A 16,772-nucleotide genomic window follows, 5' to 3' on the forward strand; every position below is an offset into this window, starting at 1 on the left:
AATGTGTGTGAATGTTAGGTCCTAGAGTAAGGTACACTGCTCTGTGTGAATGGTTGAACGACATGCAGTATGTAAAGCGCTTTGAGGGGTCGTAAAGACTGGATAAAGCTCTTTATAAGTACAGTCCATTTAGCATACCCAGGGTCTGTTGAACCGGCTTCGTCGTACAGGCCTCAGTCTGTTGGGGCTTTAATCACCAACGCTCTTCTGACAGTACACCCACTGGCTAATGGGTGGTTTCCTAAAAACACATCAATGCAACCCCCCCCTCCCCCCCCTCACATTGATAAACCGTTAAGCTGAGTGAATTGAGCAGCCTGCATTATCCTTATTAGTGTAAAGCTTTTGGGGGTGAGATCATTGAAAATACAAGGAAACAACATCAACAACAAAAACATCAACAACAACCTCTGTTTTTGAACCCATTACATACATTTTATATATAATATAGTACCATGTGCACAAATTCACTTTTACCTCTTATGTTTATATCAATATTTTTGTTGTATTTTTGTTGACATTGATAAACCGTTAAGCTGAGTGAATTGAGCAGCCTGCATTATCCTTATTAGTGTAAGGCTGATGGGGGTGAGATCATTGAAGATACAAGACAACAACCTCTGTTTTTATACATGTTATATATTGGAGTAGAATGTGCACACATATACTTTAACCTCTTACGTATATATAAATATCTTTGTTATATATATATAATGTCCTTATTCAGTTTTATTTTGCTCTATTTTAATTTGTATTAGACATGTCTTTATTCTATTCTATTCTATTTTTACTTTATTATATATATATTTTGTTCTTACTTTACCTTCTTAATATTTTTTATTCCATTTTTATTTATTTATTAATATTTGTATTTATTCTCAAATAGAGCAACTGTCACAAAACTCAACTTGCTTTTAGTCCTCTCAATTATCCTTGCATGTTTATGCTTTTTTCCTACACTTTGAATCTCATTTGACTTTTTTCCCATATTATTATTTTGTTATGTTATTTATTATTTATCTTAAAAACGTTGGGAAATAATTCAATCAGAATCAGAAATCCTCTATTAGTCCCACAGCTGGGAAATGTACAGCAAAAGTGGCTTTCAGGTACAAAAAAAAGCATGCAATAATACAAAAGGAGCTAACATATGAACAATAACAGCTCGTCCACACGGCAGCGTCGCGTGCTTCAACGGAGACGCTTCCCATGCACTCTGAATGGGGTGACATCAGGCTTTGCCGAACTGCATTGTGGTTCCGTCGCTTTGCCTCCATTGCTCGCTTCAAAAGTTGAGAAAAGTTCAACTTTTCAAGCGTCGACGGAAGCGCCAGCCAACCAAATCATATGCCAGTACAAGCTCTAGCCAATCAAACTGCGTGCTTGTGTGTCCGGGGCGGGAGATTCATGTGATTGGTTGTTGGTCGCACGCCAGACACGCCCACCGGCAAGCTTCAACGCAACGCTGCCATGTGGATGTACCGTAAGAAGAAAAGCACACATTATGAATACTAGAATACAAATAAAGACAAATAAGTAAAACAATAAAATGCAACACTACTTACATTTAGTTGTTTTACTTATTTGTCTTTAATAATAATAATAATAATAATAATAATAATAATAATACATTACATTTATAAAGCGCTTTTCCTGGTGCTCAAAGCGCTTAGAAGCAAGTAAAACAACCTTTAATGTTGCATTAAAGGTGGGGTAGGTAAGTTTGAGAAACCGGCTCGAGACACACTTGTTGTTATATTCCATGGAATACTCTTAACATCCGATAGGAATGAATATCTGAAGTGCTTTGACAACAAATACATAAAAAAACATCATCTGTGGAAGCTGTAGTACTGTAAAAAGCACAACCAATCATCTGAGCCGGCCCGGCTAAAGTAACTGGATGGCCTACCTGCCTGTCAGCCTTCCATCTGTGCACAAACTTATCTCGTGCCCTCATTGGTCATGTGCGCGTTCGTGTGTGTTGGAGGAGGGGCTCTGTAAGGAAGTCTGATATTTTCAAATTCTAGCGCACTCGAGCTGGTTTCTCCAAAATTACCTTCCCCACCTTTAAAGGAAAGACAAACAGACTCAAAGACAGTTTCCTCCCCAGAGCAATCTAACGGCCCGTCCACACGGCGGCGTGCGTTGAAGCTTCAACGCTTCTTCCCATTCACTTTGAATGGGGTGACGTCACGGTTTGCCGAACTGCATTGTGGTTCCGTCGCTTCGCTTTGCTCGCATCAAAAGTTGAGAAAAGTTCAACTTTTGAAGCTTCGACGGAAGCGTCAGCCAATCTAATCATATGCCAGTACAAGCTCTAGCCAATCAAACCGCGTGCTTGTGTGTCCCGGGCGGGAGATTCATGTGATTGGTTGTTGGTCGAGTTTCAGACAAGCCCACCGGCAAGCTTCAACGCACGCTGCCGTGTGGACGCTGCGTAACACTGAACTCTTGCACTAATACCGCTTAGTCCTCCTCCTATACATGTGCAATATCATTTATTATACACACAAACATATTTACTACACTATACTAACTGGATGATATCCTTAACTTTATTTTGTTATTTTGTTATGTATGAATGCTGCGTGTCTTTGTTGCATGTTGTCTTTTCTGAATGTTCCTTAAAAGGAGTAGCTCTTAGTGATGTTACGATACGTTCCGATTCTTTTGAACGGCTCCTTGGTACAAACGAAGGGAACCGAGTCGTACTTGGTGACAGCCGCTCTTCAGTGGTACAGGTAGACGACGTGTTTTTTCCGGGTGAAAAAATGAGCCAAATACGAAAACGCAGCAGCATTTGGATGCACTTCAACAAAAACCTGGGCATTGATAAAGCGGAGTGCAACATTTGTAAAGCCAAAATATAATTTAAAGCAGAGTCAACAAATAATCTCCACTTAAAAAAAACTGCTCTTTTGAACGGCTCCCGTAAAGGAACGGAGCCGTAAGATCCTGCTCCCTTCAAAGAGCCGTAACTCCCATCACTAGTAGCTCTACTCTTCTCGTTGTACTTGTATAATGACAATAAATGCTCTAATCTAATCTCATATAAAGACAAATATGTAAAACAACGAAATGTAACGTTACTTTTTTCCCGGTAGATAAAATAAATGTTTTGTCCCCATTAGGATTTGCATGTAGCTCGTTGTCAGAGAGTGGAAATGATCACACATGTCCTTGCCTTTTTGGAATTAGATCAACATCACAATCTCTTCCTCGTGGATCTTTAATGTATGGCTCCCTCTCTGGCAAAGAAGAGGTATTACACTCACTGTCCCCAAAGAGATGGGGCAACAATCAGCCGCCTAATTGCTGACAGTGTTTTACCAAAACTGTTTCTTCATTATCTTTAGGATGCTTACTTTTGGTGCACAATTTGTTTTAATAAGAGGAAATTATGTGTGGTAAAGATTCCTAAATGTATATATATTTAAATATCTGTAGTGAACATGTGTAACCCCAGTGGTAGCGGCCAAAATCATATAGAAATAAAAGAGATAATTAACTTAAAATAATACTGCCGCTGAGGCACTAGTTAGCGAATCTTAAAGGATCCAAGCCCAGACAATAATATCTGTTTGTCCATTTAATACTAACTAAGAATACATTCACTATAAACTAAAACAGCTAGAAAATAAATAATTAACTATTAAATAATATAAAGCAAAAATATAGCTCCAACACCAGTGTTTATAACCAAACAAAAAATCATTGTACTCATGATTGATTGTAAACAACACCAAAAGCTTTGTCTGTATATCTGTGAGGAACTATACCCCCTAAAAAAAAAAATCTATTGACCTTGTTTGTCCTTAGACAAACTTTTATTTTGAACACACAGTATAAAAAAACAAGGGAAAGCAACATGCCTTATTGTATGCCTTAAATTACAAAGCTGAAACATTTTTATAATTAAAGAAATAAAAAAATTAAATTCCCCGAATACTTTTTAAACTCATGAATACAATAATTAAAATATATAATAAAACAAAAGTAATAAAATATTAATACAAATAATTTAAAATGCGATAATAAGTACAATTTATAATGAAAATACTGACATAATTTGTGTTGAATTAAATCTTGAAACACCAAACTTAATTGTCTTAAGTACCTGGGATGTGTTTATTATTTAAAGATGTTTATTTTGCAAGCTGCGAATATACAAAGGTGGACGTTTACCGTACTGTTCCCCTTACATAATAAAACGTACTTTACCCATAGACTGTATGTGATTAACCAAATGAGAAAGCAATCTTAAATCCCTCCTGAGTCCCTCTCCATTATTCCTGTCAGTCTGCAGTCTGTAGAGCAACGTCTTCACTTTTATTATTGTTATATAACAGAAGCCTTCAGACCTCGCAGTGTTTCTCTCTGATATCCCCAACCTCACACCAGCATCACGTAACTCAAGGTGTGTACATTATTTAACGTTTAGCCAGTGGAGGGCAGTGTTTTTACACCAGAGCTTCTGGGTAAATCAGGAGGGCTGAGGCTGCTGTGGAGGAATTACCATGTGAGGTTATTCAGATCCATCAAAGTGTCTGCACATATTTGGAGAAGTACTCAGATCTTTTTCTTGAGTAAAAGTACAAGTACTTGGACCTTGTACTTGAGTAAAAGTATAAGTACTCAGATCTTTTTCTTGAGTAAAAGTACAAGTACTCAGACCTTGTACTTGAGTAAAAGTAGAAGTACTCAGATCTTGTACTTGAGTAAAAGTAGAAGTACCAGAGTGTAGGAATACTCTGTTACAGTAAAAGTCCTGCCTTCAAAATGTTCCTCAAGTAAAAGTAGAAAAGTATTCTCATCAAAATATAGTGAAAGTAGCGACAGTAAAAGTAGTCATTGTGCAGATTGGTCCATTTCAGAATAATATATATGATATGTTTTATAATGATTGATCATTAAAGTGTTCTCAAAGCTGGTAAAGGTGCAGCTAGTTTCAATGACTTTGTATACTGCAGGGTAGCTTGTGGATTTACTCCAGGTGGAACTAAAGTCTGATTTAACACTTGATTATATTTCACATCATTCATCCAGATCTGTAAAGTAACTAAAGGTATTAAATACATGTAGTGGAGTAAAAGTACCTAAAAATTGTCCTTAAGTACAGTACTTGAGTAAATCTACTTAGTTACTTCCCACCTCTGCTTGCATTTCATTAAAGTGAGATCCGACTTCAGAGATCAGCTGGGATTTGTCACAGTAGCTTGTTGCTAGGTAACATCAGTATGATGCAACCCAATGCTCCAAATCGCTGCCAACATGAGACCGACTTCATTAAATCATAACAACTCAGATATTACATATTTAACTGTATTTCTTTCACTTGTGACTAAGTATCCTTTGTGTAGTGTAAGTAAATGCACGCAGACTGATTTAAATTGATAGTTTTTTCCATCTTAGGGACAGTAGCTGGTCTAGTTTTACTGTTGCATTTATTATGGATGCTCAAAATGCTGATACGAAATCACGCTGCATTATGTAACGGTATTCTCTAAAAGCAGACCCTTCTCTCTCAGGGTTATTTAAGGAAAACTAAGTCGATAATGCATTATAAACGTACTTATAACACGTTATCATCTGTTCTGTATAATTATAAGCACTCATAAATGTTTATATGATTTAAAACAATCATCCTAACACAATACAAAGCATTTTATTATGAATGTATTTATTAAGGAAATTGGGTTTTGTGACATTTCCTACATTTTTCAATAAAATAAAATAAAAGATAATACAAAATAATAATAATAATATATATATATATACAAAAGGATATAAGTGATCATGTGTAATTACAAAAACAAAGATATTTATATAAACACAAGAAGTACAAATAAATGTCCTAGAAAATATATCATATACAGATTGAAGGTTGATATTAAATACAAGAAAATCATAAAGTAAACTTAAAATGTCCAATAAAAAATACAATAAATACAATAGAAATATTTATAGACACATGAGAAGTTAAAGTAAAAATGTGCACATAGTGAAATACTGTGTGTACCATGTATATTATAATATTTACAGTGGTGTATTAATTATTCTGGGAAGCATCAAAATACTTCCTAGTTACTGCCAACACCACTCCATCACCAATGTTTCTATTTGTTGTTCCCATAGCTGTACAAATATGTTTTATAAAAGAATATGTATGAGTGTTTATATATATAATTATACAGTGCTTTAAGCAGATTTATAAGTGTGTGTTTATAGATCTAGACCTCATAGAAAGTGTTACCTTCACTTCTCTCTGAGCTTTTCCCTGGACAGATTTGATGTTCTCTCGCTCTGAATGCTCGGTTTCTGTGGCGACGACCTCATCCTTGGCCTGTGTGTGTGTGTGTGTGTGTGTGTGTGTGTGTGTGTGTGTGTGTGTGTGTGTGTTTGTGTGTGTGTGTGTGTGTGTGTGTGTGTGTGTGTGTGTGTAGGTGTGTGTTAAATGTTTAAACGAGTGTTTGTGTAAAAAAATTCCCTCAACCTATCCTAAGGGAGTGCATGTACGTAGACATGTTGAGCCTCTCCACCTCTGTTCCTTACTTCTTACTAGCTACCCTTATCCCTCAACCTATCCTAAGGGAGTCCATGTACGTAGACACGTTAGCAGTGGCGGCCCCCCCTCTTCCCACATTAAAAAAAATATATATATTATATTTAAAAAATATAGATTTTTTATTTTTATTTTTAATAAACAAGGTAAATATTGTATAATTGGTATCAGTAAAATGTATAATCTACAATAAAATCTCGTTTAAAATTGTGTTACGATGTCTAAAGTTACTGATAAGTCACATGTTTCCTGCCTGGACTGTTTGGGTGCTATGCACAGCGCCCAGACGAGAGTGCAGCAAGTGCAGAAGCCAACTGTTGCTATCTTTAAACTATAACGTCGAAACATAATTTCAGCCAATCAGTGTCGTCAAATCTGAGGGCGCCTACATCAGCGCCCGGTGCAGTCTGTGAGTTGTTTGGACTCGTATCCAAGGAGACAAAACAGGAAGCTGTCATTCACTCTGGAAGCTATCATTAGCAGCTAATATGAAAACTCCGTTTTGACATAAAAATTGAATTATGGATTATCAATAATTTTTTCAAAGTTACAGACACATTGGATTAATCTATGGATTAACCTTCTCGTTTTTCTCGTTTTTGATCAGAATAACAGCAAAAGGTGAGCATATCTCCGTGTTTTGCTACCTAAAGCTACGTCATGTGATGTCTGTATTTGCTTCCCCTGTCGCGAGTTCTGATCGCTCAGTGATTATACTTATATTTCTAGAATCTGTGGAATCTCAGCTTGTTAGCTAAACTTGTTTGTGCATATCCGATAAGTATATCGATTGATTTATACCTAGAGTGCGTTAGCATTTTTTCGCTCACGCTTCTTGTGAGACTTGTGTTTTGTTTCGGTAAACATGGTTCACATCATCAGTTAGCTGAGTTTCTTCCTGTTAAATGAGCAGGACACATGAGTAGTTTATTACATTTTAAGAAGCCCTGAGACACAGTTTCGTGAAAAAAGAAACGGGGGCAAAAAGCCCCATAACAGGTTAAATGGGAATTAAATCATTTAAAGTAATTTTGAGTGTTCCCAAAGCCCCGGTGTTCTGCAGTTTGTGTGGGCCAACTGTACTGTTGTACAGTTTATACTGTAGAAACTATGTCCAGGACAAGGTATTTGGAAGTTTTGGAAGATTCATAGCTAACCACACTCAATTTGTCCCCCCCCCCTCTCTAACATCACCAGAAGTCATAGTTTAAGGGGTCTTTTCTCAATTAAAAAAAAAAGTTTCCTGGACCGTTAATGGGGCTGTTTACCTTTTATATATTCAGTCTATCGTGTATACTTTACTTACACATTACTCTTCATTGTTATACAACCAAGCAAAGGTTTTTACGTGAGCTTTACAGGTTTATTATTTGTGTCTGTAAATATCTCCTGAATTATCATTACATAATGCCTAATTTGCATATTCAAACACAGCATTTCAGAAAACGTGAAATTCCAAACTGAATTGTCTTCATACGAGTAATTACCTGGGAACATTGTGTTGTTTATTATTTAAAGACGTTTATCCTATTCAGCTGTAGTCTCTTGAATGGGCTTTTATTATAAAAACCGTTTAAAGGCTGTGTATCTCCTCCTCTCTCAGCAGAAATCTCCACTTCATTAGCTCTTACACACACCAAACTACACACTCATTTTCCTCTCTCTATCCTGAAGCTTTTTACAGAAGCTGACACCAAACACACACTCATTTAGAAACACTTTAAAACTCAAAAAATGCATACAATTGATCTATGGAATGATTTGACTTCAATATGTCAACAAAATAAAACAGTATTTTAAAAACATTACGTACACCAATGTTCACGTTTTGGTTCTTGAAATGTATGCAAACAAGCACTTGACACGATAAGGCCTCATTTGCATATTTAAATTGAATATGTCGGAAAACTTGCGATATAATAACTTATTCTCTTAGTGTCAGTGTTCAACTCAGGAAGCTTCATGTTGATATCTATTAGTTATTTGTTTTACCCCATTCACCTGCAGTGTCAGCGCCTGCCACTGATTACTGTAACTCTCTGTTCACGAAACATGCAAACAATCACATAGTTGACACGATAATGCCTCATTTGCATATTTAAATGGAATATGTCGGAAAACTTGCAATACAAAAAGATATTCTCTTAGTGTCAGTAATCATCTCAACAAGTTTCATGTTGATATCTATTAGTTCGTTTTTTTTAACCCATTCACCTGTAGTAGCGTCTGCCTCTGATTACTGTAACTCTCTCTCTCTCTCGTACAATTGGTCTGTTCTTCTGCGCTGATGTACTGATGCTTGCCAGCCATCTGTGTGTGTGTGTGTGTGTGTGTGTGTGTGTGTGTGTGTGTGTGTGTGTGTGTGTGTGTGTGTGTGTGTGTGTGTGTGTGTGTGTGTGTGTGTGTGTGTGTGTGTGTGTGTGTGTGTGTGTGTGTGTGTGTGTGTGTGATCTGTCACTATATGTGTGCAGTATCACGGTGACGTGTCACTTGGCTCACAGTAGCATTAAAACCAGAAACCTGAGGTGAGCCTGGACTCTGGAGGCCTTGTTGTTTCACGACATGGTGTGTAGTAAATTCACAAGCTACCCTGCAGTATACAAAGTAATTCAGACTAGCTGCACCTTTACCAGCTTTGAGAACACTTTCATGATCAATCATTATAAAACATATCATATATATTATTCTGAAATGGACCAATCTGCACAATGACTACTTTTACTGTCTCTACTTTAACTATATTTTGATGAGAATACTTTTCTAATTTTACTTGAGGAACATTTTGAATGCAGGACTTTTACTGTAACAGAGTATTCCTACACTCTGGTACTTCTACTTTTACTCAAGTACAAGACCTGAGTACTTCTACTTTTACTCAAGTACAAGATTTGAGTACTTCTACTTTTACTCGATTACAAGATCTGAGTACTTCTACTTTTACTCAAGTACAAGATTTGAGTACTTCTACTTTTACTCAAGTACAAGATTTGAGTACTTCTACTTTTACTCAAGTACAAGATTTGAGTACTTCTACTTTTACTCGATTACAAGATCTGAGTACTTCTACTTTTACTCAAGTACAAGATCTGAGTACTTCTACTTTTACTACAAGATCTGAATACTTCTACTTTTACTACAATATCTGAATACTTCTTGCACCTCTGTTTACATGCATTTTAAATACATTTAAGTCGTTTCACTTCATACGAAAGCATCACATTACATACTGTATTTTCAGCCTTCATGCATTTCCATTTCTATTTAAATCTTCTTGTTTACTTGCAGATGATTCTTGCAGTAATACTTCCTCCTCCTCTTCTTCATCACAGCCTCTCTGCTGCTCATCATGTGGAGGTGTGTTTCGGGTTATTGTGGTGAGTGTCTAATGAGCCGCACAATTCGAGTAGACTTCATGTTCAGTAGTTTGTGAGCTGAGTGTCAAACAGCATAAATCAGTGTGATTAGTGACGGCTGCTGCAGTACGAGGAGAGGAGGAAGGAGAAAGGGGGAGAGAGAGGGAGAGAGAGAGAAAGGGAGAGAGGGAGAGAAAGATGTGTGTATATATATTTTTTATTTGCACGTTGTTGTCATATACAGTATGTTTTCTGTTATGGTGTCATGTATTGTTGACATTCATGTTTAGTGTTGATTTTTGTTTTGTTCTGTTATAACGCCTTGTGCGGAATGCTTTGGCAATATTATGTTTAACATGTGGTCATGCCAATAAAGCCCCTTTGTATTGTATTGACAGAGAGAGAGAGAGGGAGAGAGAGAGAGAGAGAGAGAGAGAGAGGTGGGATCTTCCTCTCGCTCTACAGTATGTGATCTGCTGCATTTCTCTACAATACCATTCCTCTGTCTCTCCTCCACTCGCTCTGTAATCTCTGCCACAACACATCTCTCTCTCCCTTTCTCTCTCTCCCACCCCCCACTCTCCCCCTCAGTGAGGATGACATCCCCGAATTTGATGAAGCAGCGAAGCTCTCATTCTGGCTGGTGGCTTCCCAGGGAGACCCCACATGATCGGGCTTACTGGACGAGGAGGTGCCGTATCTGAGTAGCTTCGGAGAAAAGCTGTCAGCTGTAGCAGTCTCTGAGTAAGTGCTGTGATATTCTACTTATTATTCAGATAGAGAAAGAAAGGAGGGAGGGTAGATGTGTGTGTTTTCCTGCGTTGTTGTGGTTGTTTCCTCCATGTCAGCATGTTGGAGCTGACTGAAAGTGCAGCGGAGGGTTCACAGAGTGATGAGATAGCGTTGGTAGTTTGTATGCAGCGGCTGTGTCTTGTCTCTGTTCTCGGTCACGACACTGAAATGCTGTGTTTGCCCAGCTCTCTTCCTGCAGCCTGCTCTCATACAGATGACTATCACTCCCCGGGGTGGAGTGCAAACTCTGTGATGTTTTTAAATAGTCATATTTAGGGAAATGCATGCTTTTCCCCCCCTTGAGGAATCAGATGATAGTCAAAATGTTGAGAACAAAAGTCACAATTCTGAGAAAAAAGTGAGAATGCTCTTTTTTCCCAGCTCTCGTCCTGCAGCCTGCTCTCATACAGATACCTATCACTCCTTGGGGTGGAGTGGAAACTCTGTGCTGTTTTTAAATAGTCATAATAAGAGAAATGCATGCTTTTCCCCCCCTTGAGGAATCAGATGGTAGTCAAAATGTTGAGAACAAAAGTCACAATTCTGAGAAAAAAGTGAGAATGCTCTTTTTTCCCAGCTCTCTTCCTGCAGCCTGCTCTCATACAGATACCTATCACTCCTCGGGGTGGAGTGCAAACTCTGTGATGTTTTTAAATAGTCATAATAAGAGAAATGCAGAGGAATCAGATTATTGTACACCAAGACTGGGGAAGTGTATCTGGATGTCTACGATAAGCAGGTGTCATAGATACAAAATAGTGCACACCCACTCAGAATTCAGTCAACATTCTGAAAGAAAAGTCAATCTTTCGGAGAAAAAAGTGAAAATGTTGAGAAAAAAAGTAAAAAATCTGAGAAAAGTCAACATTTTTAAAAAGTCAGCATTCTGAAAAAAAGTTAAATAATGCGAAAAAAAGTGAAAATGATCTGAAAAAAGTCAGAATGCTCTGTTTATTCCATCTCTTTTCCCGTAGCATGCGCTCATACAGATGCCTATCACTTGTCGGGGTGGAGTTAAACCTCTGTGCTGATTTTAAATAGACTTAATAATAATAATAAAAGTGAAAATTCTGAGAAAAAAATTCAAACTGTGCTGTTTTTTTAGTGCAGTGTAATAGTGCACAACCATTAAGAATTCGATAAGGTCAAAATGCTGAGAAGAAAATGTCAAAAATCAGAGAAAAAAGTTCTGAGAAAACATAAAAAAATTCTGACAAAAGTCAAAATACTAAGAAAAAAAGCCAAAATACTGAGAACATTTTTCAAAAATCAAAGAGAAATATTCTGAAATAAGTCTAAATTCTGAGAAAAGTCCAAATTCTGAGGATAATTTTCCAAATTCTGAGAAAACATTTCAAATTTCATGAATGGACTTCAACCTCTATATTGATTTTAAATAGTCATAAATGATACTTTTTTTCTGAGAAATCAGACGATTGTACACCAAGAATCAGGAGGTTTTTAAATATATCAGGATGTCTATTATAAGCAGGGGGTACCCAGATGCTCTCTGTAAGCCTTCAGGTGGGAAGGGGATTAAGTTGTCTGGGATGTGAGATTCTCGGTTGTAAAAAGTGTGACAAGATGAAGACTGTGGTTGGAGGAAAGTATCTCTATGGTAACAGCAGGTTTTTCAAAGGGTGGAGGAGAGGTGAAGAAACTCTTTCTGCTTCTTTCTGCTGCCTCTTCAGCTGGATCGGGAATTACAGAACTGACTTTTCAGGCAGAACAAAACAGAATTTTAATGAAGAGATAGTTGGAGAGACACAGCACATGATTAATAGATGGATGTTTTGACGGATGAAGGATGGGAGTATATAGCAGGACTGTCTTCAGTGGTCTAAACAAACTAATTGATTCATTGATTTAATCGACAGATCTGTTAAGCTGACATTCTCTGCACACATTTTGCAAAATAGCCACTTTAAATCTTGTGTTTACTATAAATATGCTCATGAGTTTATAGAAATAAACATGTTAAAATGTATAACGAATTACCTATGTGCTAAAGAAATCTTAGGTGACTAAATATATTTTACGTTATTGTATTTTGACTAAGTAGGTGGGTCAGAATTCAGCTTAGAGATGTCCCGCCCCTTAGCCTATCACGTACATTGTGTTGGAGCGCTAGCCAATGAGCGCAAGTGATACATAGCATGCATAGCGATACATAGTGATACTTAGTGATACATAGCGATACATAGAGATACATAGAGATACATAGTGATACATAGAAATACATAGAGATACATAGCGATACATAGAGATAAATAGTGATACATAGTGATACATAGAGATACATAGTGATACATAGAGATACATAGTGATACATAGCGATACATAGAGATACATAGAGATACATAGTGATACATAGTGATACATAGAGATACATAGTGATACATAGCGATACATAGAGATACATAGTGATACATAGAGATACATAGTGATACATAGAGATACATAGTGATACATAGCGATACATAGAGATACATAGAGATACATAGTGATACATAGAAATACATAGAGATACATAGCGATACATAGAGATACATAGAGATACATAGCGATACATAGAGATACATAGCGATACATAGTGATACATAGAAATACATAGAGATACATAGCGATACATAGAGATACATAGCGATACATAGTATAGCGATACATAGAGATACATAGCGATACATAGAGATACATAGAGATACATAGAGATACATAGTGATACATAGTGATACATAGCGATACATAGCGATACATAGCGATACATAGAGATACATAGAGATACATAGCGACACATAGCGATACATAGCGATACATAGCGATACATAGCGATACATAGAGATACATAGTGATACATAGCGATACATAGCGATACATAGCGATACATAGCGATACATAGAGATACATAGAGATACATAGCGACACATAGCGATACTTAGAGATACATAGCGATACATAGAGATACATAGTGATACATAGCCATACATAGTGATACATAGAGATACATAGCGACACATAGCCATACATAGTGATACATAGCCATATATAGTGATACATAGCGATACATAGCGATGACACTATTTTCAGGAAGTAAACTAAGGAGTCCAATGGAGGCGTTTCAGGAAGGGGGGAACACAGAGGTTTGAGCCTTTGCAGACCATTTACATGCACTAAAACCTATAGAACACACTACAGGAGAGGGAATACCCCAAAAAGGAGAATAAAGCCTCTTTTAAAAGTATATGTAGTGACGAAAAAGGTACAATATTTCCCTTTAAATTGTAGAGTAGATGTATGAAGTGGCATGAAAGGATAATACTGATAACAAGTGGGTAAATACGGCTCTACAGCTGAATGCTGTGGCACCTGTACCTCAAGCTGACAGAATATCACACTCTACAAAAGTATGCTGAGCACTTGGAAAGGCGCTCCATCATTATATCACAAATGCAAAAGACAAAGAGGACCAGTGGGCTTTTAAAGGAGGCTTCTGGGAAAAGGACACTTGAGGATATGGAGCTCTCATCACAACTCAAACCTTCATCGACACATCTGTAATGCAGAGAATATCCTCTCTCTTTCTTTTTGACAGCGCACAGGTGTGTCTCGTTTCCTCTGTTGCACCCAACAGCAATTTAATCTGCCTCCACAAACAGGTAAACAGATTAAAATAAACAACAACAGATGTGACTCCTGGAAAACTTTTATAGTACAACCTACCTACAACCTGCTTTTCAAATTATATTATCCAGTTGGTGCACGTGTTACTTTAGATCAGGGGTGCCCACACTTTTTTGGCTGGTGAGCTACTTTTGAAATCACCAGCTAACCGAGGTCTACCAACCAAAAATAAAATCCCAAATTGCAAGGGTTGCTGAATAACACGTTTTATTTTTACATGGGATAACTACAATAGGGCTGCAACAAACGACTAATTTGATTATCGATTAATCTATAGAATAATGAAACGATTAATCGAATATTCGGACTACCACTGTGTGCCTTGCACAATTTCTCAAACGCTCTTATTTAGCCGTCAACTTTTAGATTTAGTTTGAGGTTGTTTTAGGCATGTGGAAACTAACAATGAAGACAATAAAGATGAATACTTGATTCAAAAATACATATATTATTAAATTAACTTAACAAATTGTGAACAAAATTAACATTGCTTTTTATTTGAATTAAATAAATAATATTTCACATCAAAAGAAACAACAATGTTTTAACAAATCTTATTAAATAATCTGATGACAGAACTGGAAACAGAATAGCTGAAACTTTAACAAAATAAATAACTCAGTTACCTCTAATCATTAACCCATGTTTGTATAATGTAGTTAACTCCGTGTGTTGCTGCTAGCATACATAACACCTGACGTGGAAACGTTACTCGTGGATGGGGCTACAGAGCTACTAGAAAGACAGTCGAACCCGGTGCATTCCTCCGTCTGAATGTGGTGCACTTTTGCTAAATGTTTAGACAAATTGCTCGTGTTACCGCCCTTACATGCTAAACACTTTTGGTGACGAGCATTGTCCACCTCAAGACGGGTAACATGTAACCACACCTTGGAGCGCTTCTCTCCACCATCTCCTCCGTGTGTTGCTGCATGTAGCAGATGCGTGTGTGTAAACTGCCCCGCCCCCTTGCAAACAGACGGGGGAGAGAGAGATCTCTTCTGGATTGGAAAGATAGAAAATACACCGACCATAGACGCATTTGTTTGTCTTTTTGCATGTTAGAAACGAGTTGGCGACACTAAGACTAAGAGATAATGTTTGTGTAGCAATAATACATGACCTTTGTCAACTCGCTACTCGGAGGGAAGTCGCTGTCATATGCCTTGTACACTCCGATAATGCCTCTCCACGTTACCTTTCTTTGGCAGAGCGACGCTTGCTTTACAAATAAGGCAAATAACCTTTGAATGTGACATCACAAAAAAAGATTCTCCCTCCCATTCTGTGTGGAAGTGGTATGTCTTTAGCTTTTTGCTCGTTCCCGCACTCATTTTGTTGTTTGTCTCTCCCGGCACTTGACTGATTTTGTATCGCTTTGCATTCTGGGTTAACAGACTGGAAAGCAATAGGTCGCTTTTTCTGTCAATCAAGTAAACTCCTGAATTAAGTGGCAGGGAGGCCAAGGGAGGAGGGATCAAAACCTGTTTTGTCTATTTTAACGGAGCTGGATTTTTTTAAATTTATGAATGACTCGCGATCTACCAGCATTGACCGGTCGACCGCGGTCGACGTACTGGGCACCTCTGCTTTAGATTAATAAACAGATATTAAAGTGCACTCTTTTGCTATGAGATAACTGCTATAATAGAGAATACTTGTTGATTGAAATAATGAAAGGATATCATTTTTTCACAAAAGGAACCAAAATAAAAAAGAGAATGACAGGCATATCAACTGCAGTGTTTTGCAGTTTTACTGTATTTCAAAACCTTAGGGCAGTGTCATCACAGTCTATTGGGACTTGTTTTCATGCAGATATCGTACATATGAGAAGATTAGGGTAATGTGTGATTTTTTTTCTTGAGACCTGACCAATCTGAGTTTTGAAATGTTACTTTTTTTCAGAATTTTTACTTTTTGGACATCAGATTTTATTTCAGAATTTGTAATTGTTTAAAGGTCCCATGTCACGGCCATTTCTACTTATCATATCTCCATTGTTGAGGTCTACTAGAATAGATTTAAATTGTGCAATGTTCCAAACACACATTGGTTTCTCATACAGCATCTCTGTATAGTCTGTGTATTCACTCTCTGTCCTACACGGCTTGTTGGAGCTCCTGCCCCCCCCCCTCCCTATGAGCCCACTGTGCTCTGATTGGTCAGCTCGCCCACTCTGTTCTGATGAGTCCACCATAGGGCTGAACGATTAATTGATTTTAAATCGCGATTTGAAACGATGCGATTTTTTTTTACATTTTTTCTTTTTCAGAATTTGGACTTTTTTACTTTTCTTCAGAATTCTGACATTTTACTTAATTTCGACTTTTTTCCCAATTCTGACTTTTTTCATAATTTCGACTTTTTACAGAACTTTG

At 37.3% G+C, this 16,772-nt stretch overlaps 1 protein-coding gene across 1 annotated transcript in view; it reads left to right on the forward strand.

Annotated features, from left to right (window-relative positions):
* Nucleotides 1-7,022: 7,022 nt before the first annotated feature.
* Nucleotides 7,023-16,772, forward strand: part of citb (citron rho-interacting serine/threonine kinase b) — a 124,499-nt gene continuing 114,749 nt past the window's right edge. Inside the window, exons 1-3 of the mRNA XM_079687075.1 lie at nucleotides 7,023-7,186; nucleotides 9,851-9,939; nucleotides 10,510-10,662. The gene's annotated coding sequence lies outside the window, so the exon portion shown is untranslated. The remainder of the gene's footprint in view (nucleotides 7,187-9,850; nucleotides 9,940-10,509; nucleotides 10,663-16,772) is intronic.

The sequence above is a fragment of the Notothenia rossii genome (assembly GCF_949606895.1).
Source record: "Notothenia rossii genome assembly, chromosome: 6".
NCBI lineage: Eukaryota > Metazoa > Chordata > Actinopteri > Perciformes > Nototheniidae > Notothenia > Notothenia rossii.